Here is a 23,706-nt window from a genome sequence, read left to right as displayed (position 1 = left end):
CACTCTCCCCATCTGCCACCGCACTCCCCCATCTGCAGCTGCGCCCCTGCATCTGCCACCACATTCCATCAGCCGCTGCGCCCCTTCATCTGCCACCGCACTCACCAACAGCCGCTGTGAGCCGACATCTGCCACCTCACTTCACCTCAGCTACTTCCCCCTCCCCGATCTGCTGCATGCTCTCTCCCATCCCCTTAATCCTCTGCCCCCTCCCCCACCTCTCCCCCTCCCGGATCTGCTGCCTCCTCCATCTGTTGCAATCCTGCTGCCTAGATCCATCCTGTAAGGTAGTTATCCCCAATTTCACCTCCCACCCCCCTTCCACCCTCTCCCCATCCTCCGCTGCTCTTCTATGCGCCGCGCCCTCTCCCATCCTCCGCCGTTTCTGCATCCGTTGCGCCCTCCTCCATCCTCCGCCGCTCCTCCATCCGCCGCACCCTCACCCATCCACCACCGCTCCTGTATCCGTTGCGCCCTCTTCCATCCTCCATCCATGTTTTTTCCGTCCCACCTAGTCCCCCCCCCCTTTTTGCAGCACATCCGTGCATGCGTCCTGATTTTTTTTCTGTAAACTAAGAAAGAAATACAAATAAACTCAGTTTAGGGCCAGTAAAATTATACTGTACTAATCGTCAACTACAGTATTGTTTACTGAATATTGTAAGGGTCAGCCCAGTGCCACACATGAGAGCGATGCGCGAGTCTCACATCGCATCATCTGGCACGGTCGCTCTCTTCCAGACAGGAGTGTGCGGCTGTGCTGGGTGATGCGATGCGAGATTTGTGCATCGCTCTCATGTGTGGCACTTTCCTTAGTGTCAGTTGCAGGCGCTCATATATATTTTTTTTTTTTACTGACGTCCGTATTTTTTATTTCGCCAAACTAATATTTTTTTGTATGGGGGGGTCTAGTTTCCAAAATGGGGTCACATGTGGGGGAACTCCACTGTTTGGGCACATCAGGGGATCTCCAAACGCAACATGGTGCGGCTAACGATTCCAGATAATTTTCCGTTTAAAAAGTCAAATGACGCTCCTTCCCTCTGGAGCTCTACCATGCACCCAAACAGTAGTTTTATGCCACATATGAGGTTTCAGCGTACTCAGAACAAATTGCACAACAAATTTTGCGGTCAATTTTATCCTGTTACCCCTGTAAAAATTAAAAAATTGAGCCTAAAATAACATTTTTGTGGAAAAAAAAAGTACTTTGTTTTTATGGCTCAATGTATGAAGCACATAAGGGTTCAAAGTGCTCATTACCCATCTAGATTTATGCCATGGGGGGTCTAGTTTCCAAAATGGGGTCACTTGTGGGGGAGCTCCATTGTTTAGGCACCTCGGGGGGTCTCCAAACGCAACATGGCATCCGCTAATGATTTCAGACAATTTTGCTTTCAAAAATTCAAGTGATGCTCCTTCCCTTGCGAGCCTTGCCGTGCGCCCAAACAATTGATTTCCACCACATATGAGATATCGGTGTACTCAGGAGAAATTGCACAATTAATTTTATGGTGCATTTTTTCCTGATACCCTTGTGAAAATGCAAAATTTATGGCTAAATAACATTTTTGTGTAAAAAAGTAAAATTTTCATTTTTTCCTTCCACATTGCTTTGGTTGCTGTGAAGCTCTTAAAGGGTTAATACACTTCTTGGATGTGGTTTTGAGCAGAGCGAGGGGTGCAGATTTTAGAATGGGGTCTCTTTTCGGTATTTTCTGTCGCCTAGGTTTCTCAAATCACTCCAAATGTGATGTGGTACATAAATATTTTTTTTTGTAAATTTTGTTGGAAAAATGGAAAATTGCTGATGAACTGTGACCCCTTCTAACTTCCTAACGAAAAAAAAAAAATTGTTTCGCAAATTGCTCTGGTGTAAAGTAGACAAGTGGGAAATGTTATTTAGTAACTATTTTGCGTGACATATCTCTCAGATTTATGGGCATTAAATTTAAAATTTTGAAAATTGCGACATTTTTGCCGAATTTCCAAAATTTTCACAAATAAATGAAAAACATATCGTCCTAAATTTACCACTGACATGAAGTACAATATGTCACGAAAAAACAATGTCAGAATCGCCAGGATCCGTTGAAGTTTTCCAGAGTTATAACCTCAACATTGCAAAAAATGGCCGGGTCTTTAAGGTGAAAACAGGCTGGGGGCTGAAGGGGTTAATTTCCTGGTGTGAAAATGCTGATTGCATTGAAACTACAGCACACAGCCTAATAATTGACACATTCCTAGAATCAGGCTCTTGTGTCTTATATTATTCTACTCTCAGATTAAATAGCAAAAACTTGCTGACACATTCTAACAATGTATTCCCATAACACAGCAGCATACATTTATATACACTATGTTATTTTAATATTCATGTATTAAAATAACCCAATGAGCCATAATCCCCAGGCACTGACTGTAGTTCTCAATCAAACTTTGAATTGAGCATTAGATAATTTAAAAATCAAATATTTTCTATGGACTTAGCATTTTAATCTTTCTTTTATTTTGTTTCAGTGTTGTACAGACTCGTGATAGAAAAGAAGCTTTAGTTGTGTTATGTCAGTAACCTCCAGATTATCTGATTAGTGTCCACATTACAATACTAAGGTTTATCATCTTACATAGTGTAAAGCAGGAATACACAGTATTTTATGATAATTTTATTCAACATTTTGCAGTTTCCCTAATTTTGTCACCAATGTCAGAAACTGGAAATACAAGCAAAGCTGATAAATGACAGCAGCTCGCACATCTACAGAATATATCACAAAAAGTGAGTACACCCCTCACATTTTTGTAAATATTTTATTATATCTTCTCATTTGACAACAATGAAGATATTACACTTTGATACAATGTAAAGTAGCCAGTGAACATCTTGTATAACAATGTAAAATTGGTGCCCTCTAAATAACCCAACACACAGACATTAATGCCAAAAACCGCTTACAACAACAGTAAGTACACCCCTAAGTGAAAATGGCCAAATTGTGTCCAATTAGCCATTTTCCTTCCCTGATGTCATGTGACTCATTAGTGTTACAACAAGGATTCAGGTGTGAATGGGGAGCAGATGTGTTACATTTGGTGTTACCGCTCCCATACTCTCGCCTACTCGTCACTGGAATCTGAACATCACACCTCATGACAAAGACTTCTCTGAGGATCTAAAAAAATCAATTGTTGCTTTACTTAATGATGGCCTAGGGTTTAAGAAGATTACCAACACTTTGAAACTGAGCTGTAGCACGGTGGCCAAGACCATACAGCGGTTTAACAAAACAGGTTCCACTCAGAACAGGCCACGACATGGTCGATCAAACAAGTTGAGTTCACGTGATCAGCGTCATATTCTGAGGTTGTTTCTTGAACATAGATGTATGAGTGCTGCCAGCATTCCTGCAAAAGTTAAAGGGGTGGGTGAGAGGTCAGCCTGTCAGTGCTCAGACCATATGTTGCACACTGCATTAAATTGGTCTGCATGGCTGTTGCCCCAATGGAAGCCTGTTCTAAAGATGATTGTCACACGATCGGCGCCTCCACACTCCATGTGTCAGGGGTGCCGACGCTCTCATCCTGGCTCCTCTTCGTTCCCTTCAGTCTTCGTCCCATCATCCGGTCCCGGTGACTTGCCTACTGCTCCTGCGGCACCCCCACGCTCTGTGTGTCAGGGGTGATGATGCTCCCTGCCTGCTGTCTCCTTGGCTTCTGGCTCCTCCTGTTCGTTCTTTTCTTAAAAGGGACAGTGTGAGCTAACCCAGAAGTGCCTCTCAGTCAGTTGCTTTGAGGCACAGTGTATTAAAGGCATTCTCTCCCATTAGGACGTGTCTGTTCAATGTGTCCCTGTAGTATTTTTGGCATGTGCTAGTTGTCAGGTCCCTGTGCTTCTGTCCGCACTACTTATAGTGTCCAGTGACTCTGTTCTGTTTCCACCTAGTCTGCCAGTGTGCCTGCCTGTACACACTCTGAATCCACCTATCTCTGCAAGCATCCATCCACCAGCCTATGTCCTCTAGTGCCTGCCTGCACCTGTCTACACCTTCCTCTACCTCATAAGTAGATTTCTCATTGACTTTGCTGGCATAGCTGCCATGAAGAGAGACATGCATATTTGGACAACAAATTACACCAAAACGGCACCAAAAAAACGCATAAAAACTGCACCGTGTGCACACAGCATTATAGTATAAGGTGACATAATGTATGGTAGTCAGAGCCCTGCAGTTTTCATTTCAGGTACACTAATAGCTTGTCATTTTATATATTTTGTCGTGGAACCGCCATGAAACAGCTATTTCCCTAAAATGTCCCAATAGGCAATTTTGAACAAAACAATGACTGACTGCATGTTTCTTTCTCGTACAGTGAGCAGCTTGTGTGGCCTAAAAGAGCTACCATGGTCTGCAGCATCTCTGGATTGGACTCCCAGTGAGCACATATGGGACATGATTGGTCGGTGATTGCAAAGGAAGCTGCCAGCAGTGGATCTAGATGATTTGCATTCAGTGTGACATAATGTTCTTCAGACAACCTCTATTAACCTCACTGATAGCGGCCATGACATGTAAGCGCTAGTATGACTGCACTTAATACTGAATAAATCGAGATGTTTTGAAAATTGTGTTTGATTTTTTCATTTTTTTTTTGCATATCATTAACATGTCCATTGATCCTGTGATTTTCATAATTCTACAATTTTTTCTTTTTACTATTGCAAAATCAATGTTGAAGAGTGTATGTATGCAGTCATATATAAAGTCTGCACATCCCTGCTTAAATGTCAGGATTCTTTCATGTTCAAAACTTATTTCAAGAAGAATAATTTCCACCTTTAAAATCATCTATAACCGTCGTTGCATGCTGGGGGTTTGCTATTTCTTTGGGAACTGCTCTGAGGCAAGTTAGGATTCCTCATTTCGATCTTTGAGATGTAGCAAGTTTCTCCGGCAGTGACGAGGTGTCTAGGTGTGTTAGGAACATCCCACTGCTACTTCTAGTGTTGTCTGATAGATAGGGGATTGTGATCAGTTTAGTTTCCAACTACTCTTATGGTTTTGTTTTTTTCCTGATTAATGGGATTTTTTGTGATCGTCCACGGTAAACAGTTCATAACATCCCAGCAAGTGCAGCAAACGCCGCACATATGGTCTGGTGGCTTACCACCACCATGCCATGAACGTCTGACCTTAGTTTGCAATATATTTCTTCTGTTGGTGGCTGTTCACATTCAGCCGCCTCACCCTTTTCCACAGGCATTGCTAATTAAGCACCATACTTGGGTCTGGTCCGCCTTTATCTATGGTTGCTGGTCTGGCACTATGAAGGTCAGTTCTGACATAATCCTGGTGTGTGGCATCTGCTACACATGCTGGGACCAGGGCTGCCTCTTTTTGTGATATGGAAGAGGCTATATACAGGTTACAGGTATGTGTGCTTCAATATGGATCTGCTTTTAATTTATCTAGGAGGCCGCACATGAAATATATAATATAGAGTAGGACCCCCCTATTGAGATTTGCCGTGACGTGGCAGGGGTGGCTCAAAAAATTGATCAATTATTTGCTAAAAATCTCATTTTGTATTATAAAACAGTTGGAATAAATCTGTGAATTTGCACTTTTTATAAGATGCATGCCACTCTCAGATTGTGCTGGCTCCCCCAACACCCATATACTGTATGCAGCGGATAACACAGGATCCCCCAGTTACAATAGGTTCTGTTCCAATTGACCCTGATCTCTCTCTTTCACTTAATTACATTTCCACACGCTCATTAGATGTTTCAATACAAAAGTGTCAAGATTTATTTTTTCATTTTTGATACAGATTGTAATATAGAACAAAAAAAATTAGAAAAATAAAAAAGTATAACATAAAAATCTAATATAATCAATAGGATATATTCTGATGTTCGCTTCCATTTAAAGGGGTAGTCCACTACTCTTATATTGATGACCTATCATTATAGATCATCAATATCTGATTGTTGGAAACACCCATCCCCCTCACCAATTTGATAGCCCGTTTAAATAAGAATTCTAGTTTCTCCATCTTTATTATTCCACAAGTTTACAAGTGGATATATAGACTGCTCATGTTGGCAATAGCAATCAAAAGTGTTTTGTATTAATTACTTGAAATGTTTCTCTCTTGTAGGATCTGTTTTGTCAATATTTATGTAAGTGATACATTTAACTTAGATGATGCCATCAGCCTTGTTGCAATTTTGGGATTATTATATGCCATTGGCTGTTCTGCTGCCAATAAAACACACAGAGAAGTGGAGCGGGTTGGGAATGTGAACCATCTGGCACGTCTACCTTGCTTTGGGTGTTGCAAGATTCTCACATTAAAATATAACAATACGCTCCATCTGTGTGAAATATATTATTAAATATGAATATTATGCCTTTACTCATTACAATGCATGTTATCTACAGATTCTGCTTTAGTGATGTTTTAGACATTTTCTGATTCCAGTATGTAATGTTGGGAGCTATTCATACAAATTAACAGCAAAAACACCATAAGCACTGTAATAACTAAAACAGAAGGTCAATGTATAAAACATATTGTACTATGTGCTTTATCTTACATAGCTACATAGGTTGAAAAAAGACCTAGGTCCATCTAGTTCAACTTTCCTCCACCAATTATACATTTCGGCACTAAATCATTTATTACTGACAATGTTATGTATACTTAGGAACTCATCCAGCCATTTTATAAAAGCTGTTATAGTATCTACCATTACAATCTCTTGTAGTAGGTATGACGGGGTCCTTCTCCCATATCACACACCCAATAGAGCAAGAGATGGTTGTACAATCCAAAGAGCATTTATTCCAAGCAAATCAAATAGTCCATAACATAATCTACAAAACAGAGGGTAAAAGTAGTCCAGCGATAAATGTCCAGGTCTCCCTGAGAAGTCACAGCTTCTCCTAGAGGATCAATCCTCTATTCAAGTTCTCAAACAGACTGACTGAATCTCCCAGGTACGAAAAGAGGTTGGGTGGATCCCAGGCCCCTTCACGCAAACTTAAGGTCCAGTCACACTAAGCCACTTACCAGCGATCCCAACAACGATAGGGATCGCTGGTAAGTTGCTAGGAGGTTGCTGGTGAGATGTCACACTGCGACGCTCCAGCGATCCCACCAGCAACCTGACCTGGCAGGGATCGCTGGAGCGTGGCTACACGAGTTGCTGGTGAGCTCACCAGCAACCAGTGACCAGCCCCCAGCGCCGCGTGGAAGATGCTGCGCTTGGTAACTAAGGTAAATATCGGGTAACCAACCCGATATTTACCTTGGTTACCAGCGCACGGAGCTACACGTGCAGAGAACAGGGAGCAGCGCACACTGAGCGCTGGCTCCCTGCTCTCCTAGTTTCAGCACACATCGGGTTAATTACCCGATGTGTGCTGCAGCTAAATGTGCACAGAGCAGGGAGCAGCGCACAATGTTTAGCGCTGGCTTCCTGCTCTCCTAGCTACAGCACACATCGGGTTAATTAACCCGATGTGTCCTGCAGCTACATGTGCACAGAGCAGGAGCCGGCACTGACAGTGAGAGCGGCGGAGGCTGGTAACAAAGGTAAATATCGGGTAACCAAGGACAGGGCTTCTTGTTTACCCGATGTTTACTGTGGTTACCAGCCTCCGCAGAAGCCGGCTCCTGCTGCCTCACATTTAGTTGTTGCTGTCTCACTGTCACACACAGCGATCTGTGCTTCACAGCGGGACAGCAACAACTAAAAAATGGCCCAGGACATTCAGCAACAACCAACAACCTCACAGCAGGGGCCAGGTTGTTGCTGGATGTCACACACAGCAACATCGCTAGCAACGTCACAAAAGTTGTTTGTTAGCAGCGATGTTGCTAGCGATGTTGCTTAGTGTGACGGGGCCTTTAGGTACAGGAACACTACAGGGGGTGATTACCTACAGACAATACAATGTACACACAAGTAGTACAAATAATGGACAGTAAACCAAGCTTAAAAAACGAATCTACACAACATGATACACCTCCCCCCATATCCCACCATCACAGTAGGGCATTCCACAATCTGACTACTCTAACTGTAAAGGCCTCACTGGTAGGTCGCTGGTGAGATGTCACACAGTCAGACCTTACCAACAACGCAGTAACGATCAGCGACCTGTATAACGATCTCGGTGGGTGTTGGGACCGTGTTAGGAAGTCGTTGGTAGGCGTCAAACACAGCGATGCATCCTGCCCAAGCAGGACATCGCCTTTGAAGAAAATGGTCCGGACCATTCGGCAACGACTAGCGATCTCACAGCAGTGGCCTGATCACTGGTAGGTGTCACACACAACAACATCACTGGCGAGAAACTGTGACTCAGCAACGATCTCGTTAGTGATCTTGTTGTGTGTGACGGAGCCTTTAGGAACCCTCTGCTAATTAGCTGTTGGAATTGTCTTTCTTCCACCTTATGATTCTCTTTGGAAGGAATAAGTTATGCCAGTCCTTTATTGACCACACATGTATTTATACATATAAATGAGATCACCTCTGAGACTTTTTTTTTCTAAGCTAAACAAATCCAACTTTTTCAACCTCTCATCATATGGGAGTCCTTCCATTCCTTGTAGTAGTCTAGTTACCTGCCTTTGAACTGACTCTAAGTTCTTAATATCCTTTTAAAAATGTGGAGCCCAAAATGGATTCCATATTCCAGATGTGGCCTTACAAGGGATTTATAGAGGGGTAACAATACGTTGGGATCACGGGATTTAATCTCTCTTTTTATAACCCTAAAATCTTGTTTGCATTTGCAGCTGCTGCCTGACATTGAGTGCTTCTGCTCAGCTAACTTGTAACCTGAATACCCAAGTCCTTCTCCTGTTCTGTAGTCCCAAGAATCTATAACATTGTTAGCATTTTTATTATTCTTTATTTTAGATCACTATTAATTCCATGGTTCTATACATGTGAAAAGTTTTTACGTACAGAATAAAAATATGAATTACAATGAACAAACTATCGATCATAGACTGGAGCAGAGGGAGCTGAACACTGACCTAGCAGGCTTGCAGTCTACAAAATTATGGGAAAGGAGACAGGCTACAGAACTGGTGAGATGACAGGGGGATTTATTGAAGGCTGTAAGCTTTTTTGAAGAGATTAATTTTCAAGTCCTGTTCTAAATGCTGAACATAATTGAACGTTTTGGGTCACGGAATTCCAGAGGATGGTAGATGCTCAGGGGAAGTCTTGGAGGCAATTGGGTGAGGAACGTTTGAAAGTGCAAAAGAGAAGAAGGTCTTTTGATGACCAAATATTACATATTTGAAGATATCAAGAGATTATATAGGGGATATAAGGAGCAGACAGATTATTGGTCAGTATTAGTAGTTTAAACTCTAAAAACTTGGAGACAATGAGAGATTTGCAGAGCAGAGAGGCAGAGGAGCAATGACTGGAGAGGTGGATAATTCAGCAAATGGACTGGAAAGGTACAAGAGTGTTAGTTTGGAGACCACACAGGATGATATTGCAGTAGTCGAGGCATGAGGTGATGAGGATATGCACTAACATTTTAGGAGATTGAGTTTTGAGGAATGGACAAATTCTGGCAACATCTTTAGGATGAAGGTCGTAAAAGATCGGATACGAGCCAAGAAGGACAGGATATAGTCAAGAATTACTCTGGGGCAGCAGACTTCTGGTACAGGGGAAAGAATAATGTTGTTTATAGTGATATATAGGTCTGCTAGAGAAGTTAAGTAAGCTGGAGGAAAGATGATTAGTTCAGTTTTGCCCATATTAAGTTTTAAAAAGTGTGATGATGAGAAGTAGGATATGATTGATAGACACTCTGGTATTCTGGACAGCAGAAAGGTGATGTTTGAGCCAGAGAGGTACATTTGAGAGTCATCAGTTTAGAATGTAGATCAGCAGTTGCCAAGCTTTCTCTCCTTTAGAGCCACATTTTAGCCCTCATTGAAGATCACAAGTCACATCCAAAGTCCCCTGAGTGACATTAAGCCCCTGCTACCTCATTTCCACCTGTGACACCCAGAGCACTGATTTCCAATATAATGGCAAGTAAAGTTTCCCCATACCAAAGCAGTATACTTACGTCCAGTAGGTTCCCACCATTGGCATTCTCGCATCAAGAAATTACACCACAATATCTCATCCAGCACCACCTCTGACTCGCAGAATCTTCCAATACCAAGGCCAGTACATGCTCATCTAGATCTGGTCATCTGTGTATGGCTACTGTCATGATGGCTATGGTATAACTGGGAATAGGGGCTCTTAATCCGTCCCTCAAGCTAGGAGGGTCCTATGATATCCCTTATCTCAGGGATACTCTTGATGGTGGAGATGCCTGAGTCTCCTTCCTGATCAGTCCTAATGTGCTTACCCCTCCCCCCAAGGAGGGATTGGACTGGAGGATGAGGAAACCCACAGATAAAGACAAACAAGGGAGAACCAAAACTCTGTTAAACAGCACACACACACACACACACACGCACAGGAAAAGACAATAAGATATTCAAGAGAAAAACAAGGGCACAAAGGAAGCTACAAAACAACAGGGGTAAACTCCACAACCGCACCAAGCAATAAGCACAACTTTAAATAAACAGTATGGGACACCACACCTCACAGACCAACATAGAACATGGGTGGAAGGATTCAACCAGTATAAATAGAAGGAGAGCAGATGTGATTGGCCTCCTCACAATATGTGATTAAAAGAGCAAGAAGACCAGCAGAGCTTAACTCTTGCTAGCCTGCCTATGAATCAGCATACAGCAGGTCGATAGCTAAGTCTGCCTCTGTTGATCACAGACACCAGGGAAACTAACAAGCAAAGTTTCAGAATCTCCAATCTAAACAGAGGCCGATGTGACGCGCCCACGGGGTCTTGGGGATTACTCGTCACCAGACCAGTGTAGGTTTGGGATGTCACAGCGGCCTGGGCCGGTTCCATGACCCTGGTGGTGTCAATAATAGCGGGGATGGGGTGTGGAGTTTGTATTCGTGATGCCACCTGTGGTATGCAGCCAGTATAAGCCGCCGCTGTGGGAGGTCTTCTCTGGGGTGGATGATAACGCAGCTCGGATGGTACAGCTCTCCACAGGCAGAGCTCAGGTCCCAGGGAGGATGTTGGGAGTAGTAGTAGTCTCCTGCTGCCGTACAGCCAGGGCGCAGGAAGGATTGGACGACACAGGGGATGCAATCAAAGTTCTTTACTCAGTGAAGTATCACCACCTCTGGAGTGTTGGACTCCGCTGTCGTGGGCTCCAGCCGATCCCAGATAGTTTGGAAGTCAGAGCCAGTGTTTCTTTATGTGCATCTTTCCTACTTGCGCTGTGATGTGTGAGTTCCAGAAGCTTGAAGCTACACAGGGACCCTGGTCCTTTTATGGGCTATTGCCCTGTCCCGTATAGCAGGCAGCGTGAATCCTTTACTGGTGCCACGCTCTTGGTCACGGCTCATGGCTCTAGTATGCTGCTGTGCCCCGGGCACTTTGTGTGGGCCAGAAAACTTGAAACCCTCTGCCCAGCAGATTCTGCTGGTGGGACTTGCAGTACCCATGCAGCATAGGACTTCACTCCCTGCCTTGTGCTCTCGGTCCTTAGGGAGCTATGGCGTAGCTCTCTCCACAGCGACAACCCTCCAGCATTTTTCTGACTCTCACTCCTGGTCCTGGGACAAATTCCTTCAGACTCCTGTCCACAGGATCAGTCTCCTGCAGCTCCACTTCTCTCACTCTCCTCTAACTGTGTGTCTGCAAGTAGCTGACTCACACTTCCTTCTCCCTGTACTGCTGCTGGCTCCACCCACTCAAAAGCTGCCTGTCTGTGTGTGCAATGAGCTGTGACCTCCTTTTTACCCAGGATGAATACTACACCCCAGCCAAGGTTCAGTAGACTGTGGTGACTAAAGTCTCAGGAGCGCCACAGATGCCACTATGACAGTGGGCAAAGTTTATGCAAAACTCCGTGTGACAGCTATTCAACCAAAGTCCCCATCTGGAAACCTGCTCTTTATATCTGTTGTCTTGATGTTGACCTGGTGTTACTGAACCATGCTGGCAGGCAGCCATGAATCACATATCACGTTTCTGCAATCTACATGTGGCTCTTGAGACACCTAATATACAGTAGATGATACTGGAAGCCATGGAACTTTGAGCTGTCTATGTTAGATATTATTTGATTTTTATGACATTAGGAGCATCTTTAGTCTATTTATCAATTAACTGTTGAATTAAATCTAAATAAATAACTCTGTACTAAAGTTGTAATGAATACCTACTGTATATCTTTAAAGTCCTATTGACCAAATAATTTTTCTTCCATCCTAGGGTGCACTGTGGTACCGGTTAGACTGCACACAGTTTATCACCTACCTTCCAATTTCCAGTGATGATGACCTCTTCTAACAGGCTGCTTGTAATAAAGTCTCATGCCATAGTACAGATCCTCGTTGAGCAAATCTGTTCTAGAGTGCCAAAAGCCAGGGGCGTATCTAGGGGGGGGCTGGCGGGGTATCTACCCCGGGCGCAACTGTGAGGGGGGCTCTGTCGGGCACCTGAAGCAGCGCTGTGAAAGTCTCCACGTGGGCTGCGGTTGCCGCTCTGCATTGGGAGCCGCTATTCTCTGAGCGCGGCGGTCACGCTGACAACCGCACTCATAGAAAGTGCAGCACACAGCTCCCACCGCTCACTTGTCCTCGTATCTATCAGACGCGAGGACAAGTGAAGCGGTGATGCCTGGCGCTGACTTCCGGGTCAGAGCGACGGCTTTCATGTGATCATGTCAGCTGATCACACTACTGACCCGGAAGTCAGGCCCGCAAAGCAGAGGCAGCAGAGAAATGCTGATAAGTGCACCACTGTGGATCTGAAGACATGGACGGAGGAATATTATGGGGTGAGGGGGGAGGTATCTATGCACACGGAATGGGGGACAGAGGGTGGGGAGAGGGAACTATTAGTGGACACATTATGAGGGGATAGAGGGTGGGGAGGGGGCAGTATCTAAAGACAGTATGGAGGAGAGAGGATGGGAAGGGACCAGTATCTATAGATACAGTAAGGGTGAGTGGGAACGATCTTTTGACAGTATGGTGGGAAGAGAGGTTGGGGAGGGGGAAGCATCTTTGGGCACAGTATGGGGAGAGAAATGATGAGGGGTGATGTATGGGGAGAGAAAGGATGAGGGATGATGTATGGGGAGAGAGATGATGAGGGTTGATGTATGGGGGAGAAATGAGGGGTGATGTATGGGGAGAGAAATGATGAGGGGTGATGTATGGGGAGATAAATGATGAGGGGTGATGTATGGGGATAGAAATGATGAGGGGTGATGTATGGGGAGAGAAATGATGAGGGGTGATGTATGCGGAGAGAAATGATGAGGGGTGATGGATGGAGACAAAAATGATGAGGGATGATGTATGGGGAGAGAAATGATGAAGGATGATGTATTGGGAAAGAAAGGATGAGGGATGATGTATGGGGAGATAAATGATGAGGGGTGATGTATGGGGAGAGAAATGATGCGGGGTAATGTATGGGGAGAGGGAGGGGTGACGTATATAGACATGGTATGAGGAGCAAATGGGAATGAATTTTTGAGGACCCAGAATAAAGAGTGACATAGTATGAGGAGCAAGTGGGCAGGATGGGGAGTTAGGTGGAAAAGTGTAATGACACGCAGGAGGTAGTGAGGAAGTCAGTAAGGGATGAGAAAAATGTGAGGGGGTACAGAATAGAGACTGGGTAGTGGAGGGACGTGGTATGGAGAGGCGGCAGAATTGGAGGACAGTGTGAGGCCATAGCGAGGAGGGGGTGTGAAGAGAGGGCACAGTATAAAGACTGGGCAGTATAGGGTGATAAAGTGAGAGCACAGTGTGAAGAGTAGTATGGAAAGGAGAGGAAGTGTGTGGGCCATGTAAGATAAGAGGGGCAGTGTGTAGGTCATATTTTGTGCAGAGAACACAGTGAGGGGCCATTATTTGTTCAGGGGCATAGTGTAGGGCAGATATTTTTAAGTAGAAGCATTATAATCATTCTGCTATTTTAGGGACATCGTGATGGGATGTGCTGCAGAAGACCGGAGAAGATGGAAATCTGCAGAGATGAGATGTGAATGTGAAAAGTCATCATGGCATAAGGACAAGGTGAATAGAAAGAAACAACTCAGAGACAACATCATCTATAAGGTACCTGAATGTAAATGTTTATTGGTGATACTATGTCCCATCATTAGGCCTTGGTCCCACTTGCGCATTGCTTCTGATGTGAGCACAATGGGATCCCCACTGATAAGCTGTTCTTGATGCAGGTGGCCGGAAATGCTAAAGGGTACTTTACACGCTACGACATCGCTAGCGATCCCGTTAGCGATGTCAAATTCTAGATCGCAAGTGCAATCTTTGGAGATCGCACTTGCGTAAAATGACCTATGTGCGATCTCCAAAGATCGCACTTGCGATCTAGAATTTGACATCGCTAACGGGATCGCTAGCGATGTCGTAGCGTGTAAAGTACCCTTTATTTCTGGATCTGCTCTGTCCTCTAATGGTGTCCGCGGCCAGGTACTGCACATCAGCCTCATTGATTTTAATAGGAACCTGTTGCCACTAACAGAAGTCAGAGCAGATCCAGAACTGAGCACTACCGGCCACCAGCCACCACCGGCACGGCACCTAGAACAGGCGATTAGCGGGGGTGCCAGGTGCCGGATCTTGAACAATCAGACATTGGGGATCTATCCTAAGGAAAGGCCTTCAGTGTTAAAGTAGTGGACTATCTCTTTAATAAAGTCTTGTGCCATCTGACAAGTTAAGGGTTACTATGTTTTTATTTATGTTGTTAGGAGCATTAAAGGGGTTGTCCAAGTTTGTGATGAGTCTGCAGTCACTCCTTGTGTTAATCTATGTGACTGCAGACTTCTGAATTCTCACAGTGTGCACACTGCACGCTGTCAGGATTCTCTGATGCGATTTACATAGATGTGGTCATGTGCTGAACAGACATGCTCAATGAAAATGAATTGACTGAGGCTGGACACATCAAACCAGAATGTGGCCAGAAGTCTACAAATCTCATACTTGTGCTCACATGATCGTCCATTCTCGTCACTGGCACCGGAGAATCCTAAAAGTGTGCAGAGCATGCGTTGTAAGAAATCAGAAGCCTGAAGTCACGACTAGATTCACTGCAGATTTTCATCTCTAATCTGGACAATCCCTTTAATTACAAAATTAAGTAGTATAGTATCCTCAGTTCTAACAGCGTGTAATATACCCACTGTCACAATTCAGCTATGCTCGCTGGTCACCACATTGCCACTCCACTCATATGTGATTTTCATACTTGCATGTGACAATTGGCTTTTCTTCATACGTTTCTCATTGAACATTGAGAGAATTATTAAGAGAAGCTCGTTACCACATGACTGTAAGTGTGCAAATCACATCTGAGTGATTGGTCACATGACGACCACCCAAATTGCTTGGTGGGGGGGGGCGCCAAACTGAATTCTTGCCCCGGGTGCTGAAAAGCCTAGATACACATCTGCCAAAAGCCAATCTATACGTAAATGTTCCTCAGATTTTATATTTAGGCTAACTCATGGAATTATTTACAGTACAAATATGCCTTTTGAATAATTCTTTAAGGAAGATTTCTTCAGTTACAATTGAAAACTCTGATTTTTTTATAGACTTGACTTGTAGTTAAAGTGTTATTAGAAACTTGAAGTGATAGAGAGATCCCAAACATGTTATTTCAACCTTAGAGAGTGATTGTAGGCTAGTTAGGTGAAATAGTAGTTTATTTTGTGCTACCTATGAACGTTTTGTGAGATTTTCGATTATTTAGCTGATGATCAACATTGGCTGCGTAATCAGCTGGAAAAATCCAATGTTCACCAATGAGTAATGTAATGTGTTTTAGGCTATTGACAAATTATCATTATCAGATGCCTCCCTTTTGCTATTGCATGATTGATAAGCACCTACCTGCACATCTCAGCATTGAGAACACCAATAAATGGGCACCCATGAGGATTGTAGGCAAAGTGGTTGATGGCAGATGAAAGACATCATGCTTATGTGATGCCCTGGACTAGCCAGGTAGTCACAGGTAGATTCCCTGCACAAACACCATGTTACGAACCGGCGCTGCCATAGCCGCCCAGGCGCCGGCTGCCGTTCTTGGCCGTGCCTCAGGTCGTCCAGTTGGCTACTCCTTCCACCACGTCTAAGTGTGGAGAGGCGGCTAGTGCGCATGCGCACGCCGATTTACCCCAGCCAGAGTCTAAGCCTGGTGTTTTGCCTAGTGAGCATGCTCAGCCTGATTGTGTCATTTCTGAGACTAAGTCCTCTGTTCAGGCTACTGAGCATGCTCCCACAATTAATGCTAACAGACTCTTTGCACAGGTACTTGGGCTTCGTGCTGTGTCTAAGTTCTGGGATGTGCCTACTGAGCATGCTCAGGCAGTTAGTGCATCAGAGGCTAGGTCCAGTAAGGACCTCACTGAGCATGTCCGTGAGGTGGCAGGCCCTGATAGGGCAAAGAGTGTCAGGTGTCCTGATGACGTGGCCACTCCGGACTGGCTCACAGAGCCCCGCCCCTATGATCTGGCACCTCACCATTGGTCATCAGACGATGACTGGAGACGTGTTTGGGGCGTGGCTGCCATGAGGTCAATGACATGGCGGTTCCGGATAGGCCGCTGGTGACGTCGCTGATGATATGGCACTCTGCTACTGGACCTTGGTGGTTCCACCCTGGGTTTGGGGCGGATCTAGGTTATAAAAAGGGCAGGATTCAACTAGAGGTGCGCAGTCTTCACTCATATTCACTTAGAATGCATGGTGGCATAAGCCTTGTTGGAAGCGGAAGGTAGGGCTTGGCGAACGGTGCCTGTCACGCCAAGATTCGTGGCTCAGTACATGAGGGTCAGGCGCCGTGCTTCCTTGCTACCGTTCCTGTTGTGCTATAGCAGTACAGTGGCGTTAACTGGGCTGCGTCTGCTGCGTCACCTGTCCAGTTGTGCCTCCTACGCACACGGACAGCATACCTGCTGCGTCACCTGTTCGAGAGTGCCCTCTACGCACACGGACAACGCACCTGTTGTGCCACCTGTTTGGTTGTGCCTCTTACGCGCACGGACAGCATACCTCAGGACCCCTGTGGAGTTAACAGGGTGTTCCGGGATTGGGTGTGTGAACCTATTATCCTCCTTGGCTTCCCAGTCAACGCTACTGGTGTGATCCCTTGGCCTTACGTGTCCTCTACACAAGTAGCCATTCGAGTAGTGACCAGAAAACGCTAATTGAAGGACCGCTGTCGTGTCTGACACACGTGGCCGACAGGGCGTCTTCTCGGTCAACGCTACGTGGTCACCATACGGCCTGACGTGTTCCCTGCACATGTGGTCGGGGTTGCGCCAATTCCACCGAAATGCTAACTGGGTTGTCGTCCGGTCTGACGTGTCACTACACACATGACCGGTTCCCTGGGTTATCTCAGAGCGATCCAGCTCTATAGTCTCCGCCTAACCCACAGGGTGCCAGCAGTTCCATTACCATCTGGAGCACGGAGGGCCACGACTGGCGATTGGGATATATACCCCCTGGTCCTAATCTGCCGGTTCCCCCATAACACACCAGCCCCTAAAAAGGTGTAACCAGCCAACCTAAAAAACCCTGAGTCACTCCTCTCAGGTCTTGACGTTCACACCCAGGGGCGGAGCCAGGCGGTTGGCCACGCCCTCCGAGGAGTTCAGATAGCCTGAGGTGGGAAAAACACAAAAGAAATCAGTTAGAGACGAGAGGAGAGTAGTAGCAGTGTGTCAACGTCTGTCAGGGATCAGGGTAGGAGCCCAAATACTCTGTGACCAGAAGGCAGATGGTGGTTGCCACCTGCAGGAGTCGGGAAGATGGCTGGTGGACCCATAAGGGACCGGGACAGGGTAGTGGCCTGCCGGTACCGAACCGGGGAGACAACTGAAAACCGGAGCACTAGAAGGGGTACTCAGACCCAGAACGAGATCCAGAAGCCACTGGACCACGGCGAATTCACTGATTGAGGTCTGGACATTAGGTCCATTCCCGTCCCAAGACCCAAAATACACTAACAGCCCACCGAGGGGAATAGAAAGCCACCGCACAGGCAGAGAGATCCCACGGGCCAGTGCCTGCGGGCAAACGGGTTCCCCGACACACATAAAGCCAGGGAGCGGACTATCGTTGCTGAAGCATAGGCAGTCAAGTTCTACCACAGAGGTGCAGGAGAAAGGCGGCAACCACCAACCTGAGTAAGGCGCAAAGTGCAGCCGGCTGTGTGCACCGACCACCATCCTTTTTGGTTTACCAGAGACTCTGGTGTATCTGTCGTAGTGAGTACAACAGTGCCCTCGGGCCGCGCACTGCACCACACTATCTCGCCCGCACCTCACAACCACCGGGCCCCAGGACCATCACCCCCTGCCCACGGAGGGGTCTACACCAGGCTGCATAACACCGTCCCCGGGAGCCTAGTTAACAGCAGCGGTGGTGTCCACATTCACAACAACCCGTGGGTGGCATCACGAACATACATCCCTAAATGCCACGGCCTCAGCCGTGGACCTTCCCCACCAAAATCCCTACACGTAGCGCCAGCTTCCCTTCAGAGCGACATGACCCCCGGGTCCGGGAGGAGCTCGAGCCACCCACCGACGAGCACGGATCCAAGCCCCTGGACGGTACACTTATTTCCCTTCATCATCAAAAAATGTCCAGCAGTGTCCTCAGAAAAGAACTGGCAGAAACCAGTGGGACTCAACTATACCCATCTACTACTCAAAGATGCCTGACCAGAAGTGGTCTTGATGAAAGATGTAAAAAAAAACCATAGAATTGACATGGAAACAAGGCCAAGCGATTAATCTATGCACAAACATAGGAACTGGTAGGCAAAAAAATGTCAGCAGGTGCTCTGGACTGATGAGTCAAATAGTGAAAAATTTGGCGATAACTGAAGGCAGATTGTTCGCTGAAGGACTGGAGTTCAGAGCGGTTCATTGAGAATGCTTAGGCAACAGTGAAGCATGGTAGAGGGTCCTTGGGAGTTTGAGGCTGCATTTCAGCAAATGGAGTTGGGAATTTGGTGAAGATTAATGATGTCCTCAGTGCTGAGAAATACATAGCAACCATACAATGCCATCAGGGACGTTAATTTGCAGCATTTTTTGCCCATATGTTTAATACTTTTGCCAATACAGTAAATATATGGTAAATGTCTTTAACACTAGAACTACTGGACTTGAGACACCTATATAGAAATACATAGTGCAAAGTAGTCAAAATGACTACCTCAGTAGTTCTAGTGTTAAAAGAAGATGTCCATACTCTCACTTAGGGTCAAATGTATTTTAAACATTAGCCTGGCATACAAAAATCTTAAATATACTAAGGTTAAGCTGGCAAAAAGGGCAGGTAATCCAGCAACACGTCCAGTGATAAAAAAAAGAAATTCTTTAATCCACACGTATAAAACAGTTCAGTACATGATAAAATATGAGTCCATGCCCAAGGGTAGGGATCGCTTACGCGTTTCGGACTATACAGTCCTTACTCCTAGCAACAGAAGGTGCAATTAACCCCAGGCGGTGCAGGGATTAATGGATACCAGGAATCCAGTGCATCGACAAAAAGAGCAACATGTCCAGTGTAAAAAAACAATTCTTTACTCCATAAATTTAAAAGGTTTAGTACATGATAAAATATGAGTCCATGCCCCAGGATAGGGATCCCTTATATGTTTCGGACTAAACAGTCCTTACTCATAGTAGCACATTCTGTGGACTTCTTCAACACTTGCATGCAGGGTGAAATGAAAATTATCTTTTTTTTCTCTTTAAGGGTAAGCTGGGTATCTAAACAATTAGAAAATAATCTCTTTTTAGGCAAGGAAAGCTGGCTGTGCTTAGATGTGAATTTCTCAATGGTTTTAATGGTTGAACATTAGCTTCTAGAAAGAGTGCCACATCTGTCCATAGGTTGTGTTGGGTGTTTCAGCTTAGCTCCATTAAGCTCACGATGTTGAGGTGCAATGTCACACTCTGTCTGTGGACAGGATTTACACAACACTTTTGGAAGAAATCAATCATGCTTTTTTTAATCCTGTACAATCCCTTCAAACCATTAGGGAACAGAACTAGGACAAAATCCATGGAAAAGAGTAGTGCTGTTGTTACTGGAAGGAAGCATTCTTATTTTTATCGTCCCCCCATGTCTTGGGTACACATGGCTTTACAGTCAAATTGCTCATTTATAAAGGTAACTAGAAGGTGGCCCGATTCTACGCATCGGGTATTCTAGAATTTACGTATTGTGTAGTACATGTATGATTTTTGTTATATATATATATAGATGTTGTTGTGTGTAGTTACCAAGTGTTTGTGTAGGGCGCTGTACATGTTCTGGGTGTGGCGGGGGGTGAGAGCGGTGTTGTATGTGTGTTGCGTGTGTTGCGTTGTTTGTGGAGCGCTGTGTGTCTGTAGCGTTGTGTGTGTGTGTGTTGTGCGGTTTGTGTGTGTGTGTGGTGTGTTTTGGGGGGAGGTATGTTTTGAGCAATGTGTGTGTTGTGCGGTATGTGCGTATATTTGTGTGTGCTGCGGTGTTTGTGTGTTGGGTGTTGTGTGTGTGCAGCGTTGTCTGTGTGTGTGGGTGTCTGTGTAGGGCGTTGTTTGTGGTTCCCAGTGTGTGTGTGTTGTGCAGTGCGCGTGTGTGTGTGTTGGGGGGAGGTGTGCACCTTCCATCGTGCTCCATCCCCCATGCTGCGCACCCCCCATCGTGCTCCATCCCCCATGCAGCGCACTCCCAAACGTGCTCCATCCGCCATGCTGCGCACTCCCAAACGTGGTCCATCCGCCATGCTGCGCACTCCCAAACGTGCTCCATCCGCCATACTGCGCACTCCCCATCGTGCTGCATCCCCCATGCTGCGCACTCCCAAACGTGCTCCATCCGCCATGCTGCGCACTCCCCATCGTGCTCCATCCGCCATACTGCGCACTCCCCATCGTGCACCATCCGGCATGCTGCGCACTCCCAAACGTGCTCCATCCGTCATGCTGCGCACTCCCAAACGTGCTCCATCCGTCATGCTGCGCACTCCCAAACGTGCTCCATCCGCCATGCTGCGCACTCCCAAACGTGCTCCATCCACCATGCTGCGCACCCCCCATCATGCTCCATCCGCTTGGGAGTGCGCAGCATGCCGGATGGTGCACGATGGGGAGTGCGCAGTATGGCGGATGGAGCACGTTTGGGAGTGCGCAGTATGGCGGATGGAGCACGTTTGGGAGTGCGCAGCATGGCGGATGGACCACGTTTGGGAGTGCGCAGCATGGCGGATGGACCACGTTTGGGTGTGCGCAGCATGGCGGATGGACCACGTTTGGGAGTGCGCAGCATGGGGGATGCAGCACGATGGGGAGTGCGCAGTATGGCGGATGGAGCACGTTTGCTCAGCCTCTCTCCTTCCAGCCTCCCTCAGCATCAGCCTCCCCCTCCCAGCCTTCCCCAAGATCAGCCTCTCTGCTCCCAGCCTCCTCCAGCACGCCGTGCTCCTCTGCCGACACTCACCCACACCCGATCGCATCCACTCACCCACACAACCGATCGCATCCACTCACCCACACAACCGATCGCATCCACTCACACACACACCCGATCGCATCCACTCACACACACAACCGATCGCATCCACTCACACACACACAACCGATCGCATCCACTCACACACACCCGATCGCATACACTCACACACACAGACACTGACGATATTGCACATACGCGCTGATACTCACAACATCCGGGGATATCACATGCTTCTGGCCATGTGATCCTCCGTCAGGTCCTGGAAGCTCACAACAGCACAATATCGCCGCCGAGAAGCAAGCGATATCCCAGGATGTTGTGAGTATTTGGATGCGATGTGATGTGTGTGTGTGAGTGAGTGTGATCTGATTTGTGTGTGTGTATGTGTGTGCTGTTATGTGTGTGCTGTTATGTGTGTGCTGTTATGTGTGTGCTGTTATGTGTCTGTATTTTCCGGCGCTGCAGGACCTTGATGTGTGGATGCGATGTGATGTGTGTGTGAGGTGTGTGTGAGAGTGAGTGTGAGCCGGTGTACACTGGTAACTATGATACACATCGGGTAACTAAGGGACCTTAGTTACCCGATGTGTATAATGGTTACCAGCTTTCACGGCCTCCGTTAAGATCCCAGCATCGCAAGGTTATGTCTGGCGCTGCCGGGATCCTGACGGAGCCGGTGTAGAAGCAAGCGATATCCCAGCATGTTGTGATGTGTGGATGTGATGTGTGGATGTGATGTGTGGATGTGATGTGTGAGGTGTGTGTGAGAGTGAGTGTGATCTGATGTGTGTGTACTCACCTGGGAATCGGAGCCCCGTGTCAGTTGGGCCACAGCGAGCGTGCATTGCGTGAGGGGGGCGGGGCCTGCAGAGAGCCGGGGCGAGAGGCCAATCCGTGTGGGGGGGCGGGGCCATGGCGAGCCCAGCGGCCAATCAGCTTTGTGTCACCGTAAGGACACAATTTCGGAGCATGACAGACAGACAGACAGACAGACAGACAGACAGACAGAATAAGGCAATTATATATATAGATATTTTAATGAAAGTCAAGCAGTAAACAGTTATTTGGATGTGGCTGCATCCAAGGGTTACCGCTCACATACACCACTTATTGCATCCTGAGCTGATTGTACCAATTTCTTTTTAATTTAAACCACTTCCTTTGTGAGTATTATCTAAAGCAGGGAGGAAAAACCCATCTTGGCTATCTGCAGGTGTTCTGCTTCCACAGTCACTTCTGTTGATGATTTTCCATGCATCGCATGAATCCGGCTGCTCAGCCTCACAGATGCACTTATTTCTGCTAATGCGACGCACCACTGGAAAGCCTCCAGTCATCTGCAATGCTCTCTCAACAGTAATAAGAAGATTAACACTTTCCAAATTAATAGTATGATATGGAATAGAGTATTACTGCAGAAGCCGTCTGTGAATGTATTATTTTGAGCAAATCAGCAAATGACAACAGAAGTGAACTAGAATCCTATACAGAATATTTACAGTGTCTTGAAAAAGTATTCATACCCTGTGATCTTTTCCACATTTTTTCACGCTACACCCATAAACGTAAATGTATTTTATTGGGATTTTATGTGATATAGCAAGTATTTGTGAAGTGGAAAGGACATGATACATGGTCTTCTAAATATTTTCAAAATATAAATCTGAAAATTGTGACATGCATTTGTATCCAGCCCCCCTGTGTCACGATATTGTAAAACCACCTTTCCCTGCAATTACTGCTGCCTCTTTTGGTGTATGTCTTCTCCAGTTTTGCACATCTAAAGGCTGTAATTTGTGCCCATTCTTCTTTGCAAAATACCTGTAGCTCAGTGAAGTTTGTCGGAGGCATCTATGAACAGCAATTTTCAAGTCTTGAGACAAAATTCTCAATGGGTCTGGACTGTGACCGGGCCATTCATATGAATATGCTTTTAATACGGAGGAGGAAAGAGTCCATTGAACAGGCAAGGAATATCCATAAAAATTAACCTTTTGTCCATTTTTAAAAATTCCAGAGAACAATTTATTTGGCTGTGTACTGAA

The sequence above is a fragment of the Anomaloglossus baeobatrachus genome, chromosome 2 (assembly GCF_048569485.1).
Source record: "Anomaloglossus baeobatrachus isolate aAnoBae1 chromosome 2, aAnoBae1.hap1, whole genome shotgun sequence".
Lineage (NCBI taxonomy): Eukaryota > Metazoa > Chordata > Amphibia > Anura > Aromobatidae > Anomaloglossus > Anomaloglossus baeobatrachus.
Note: the sequence above shows the minus strand (reverse complement) of the source record.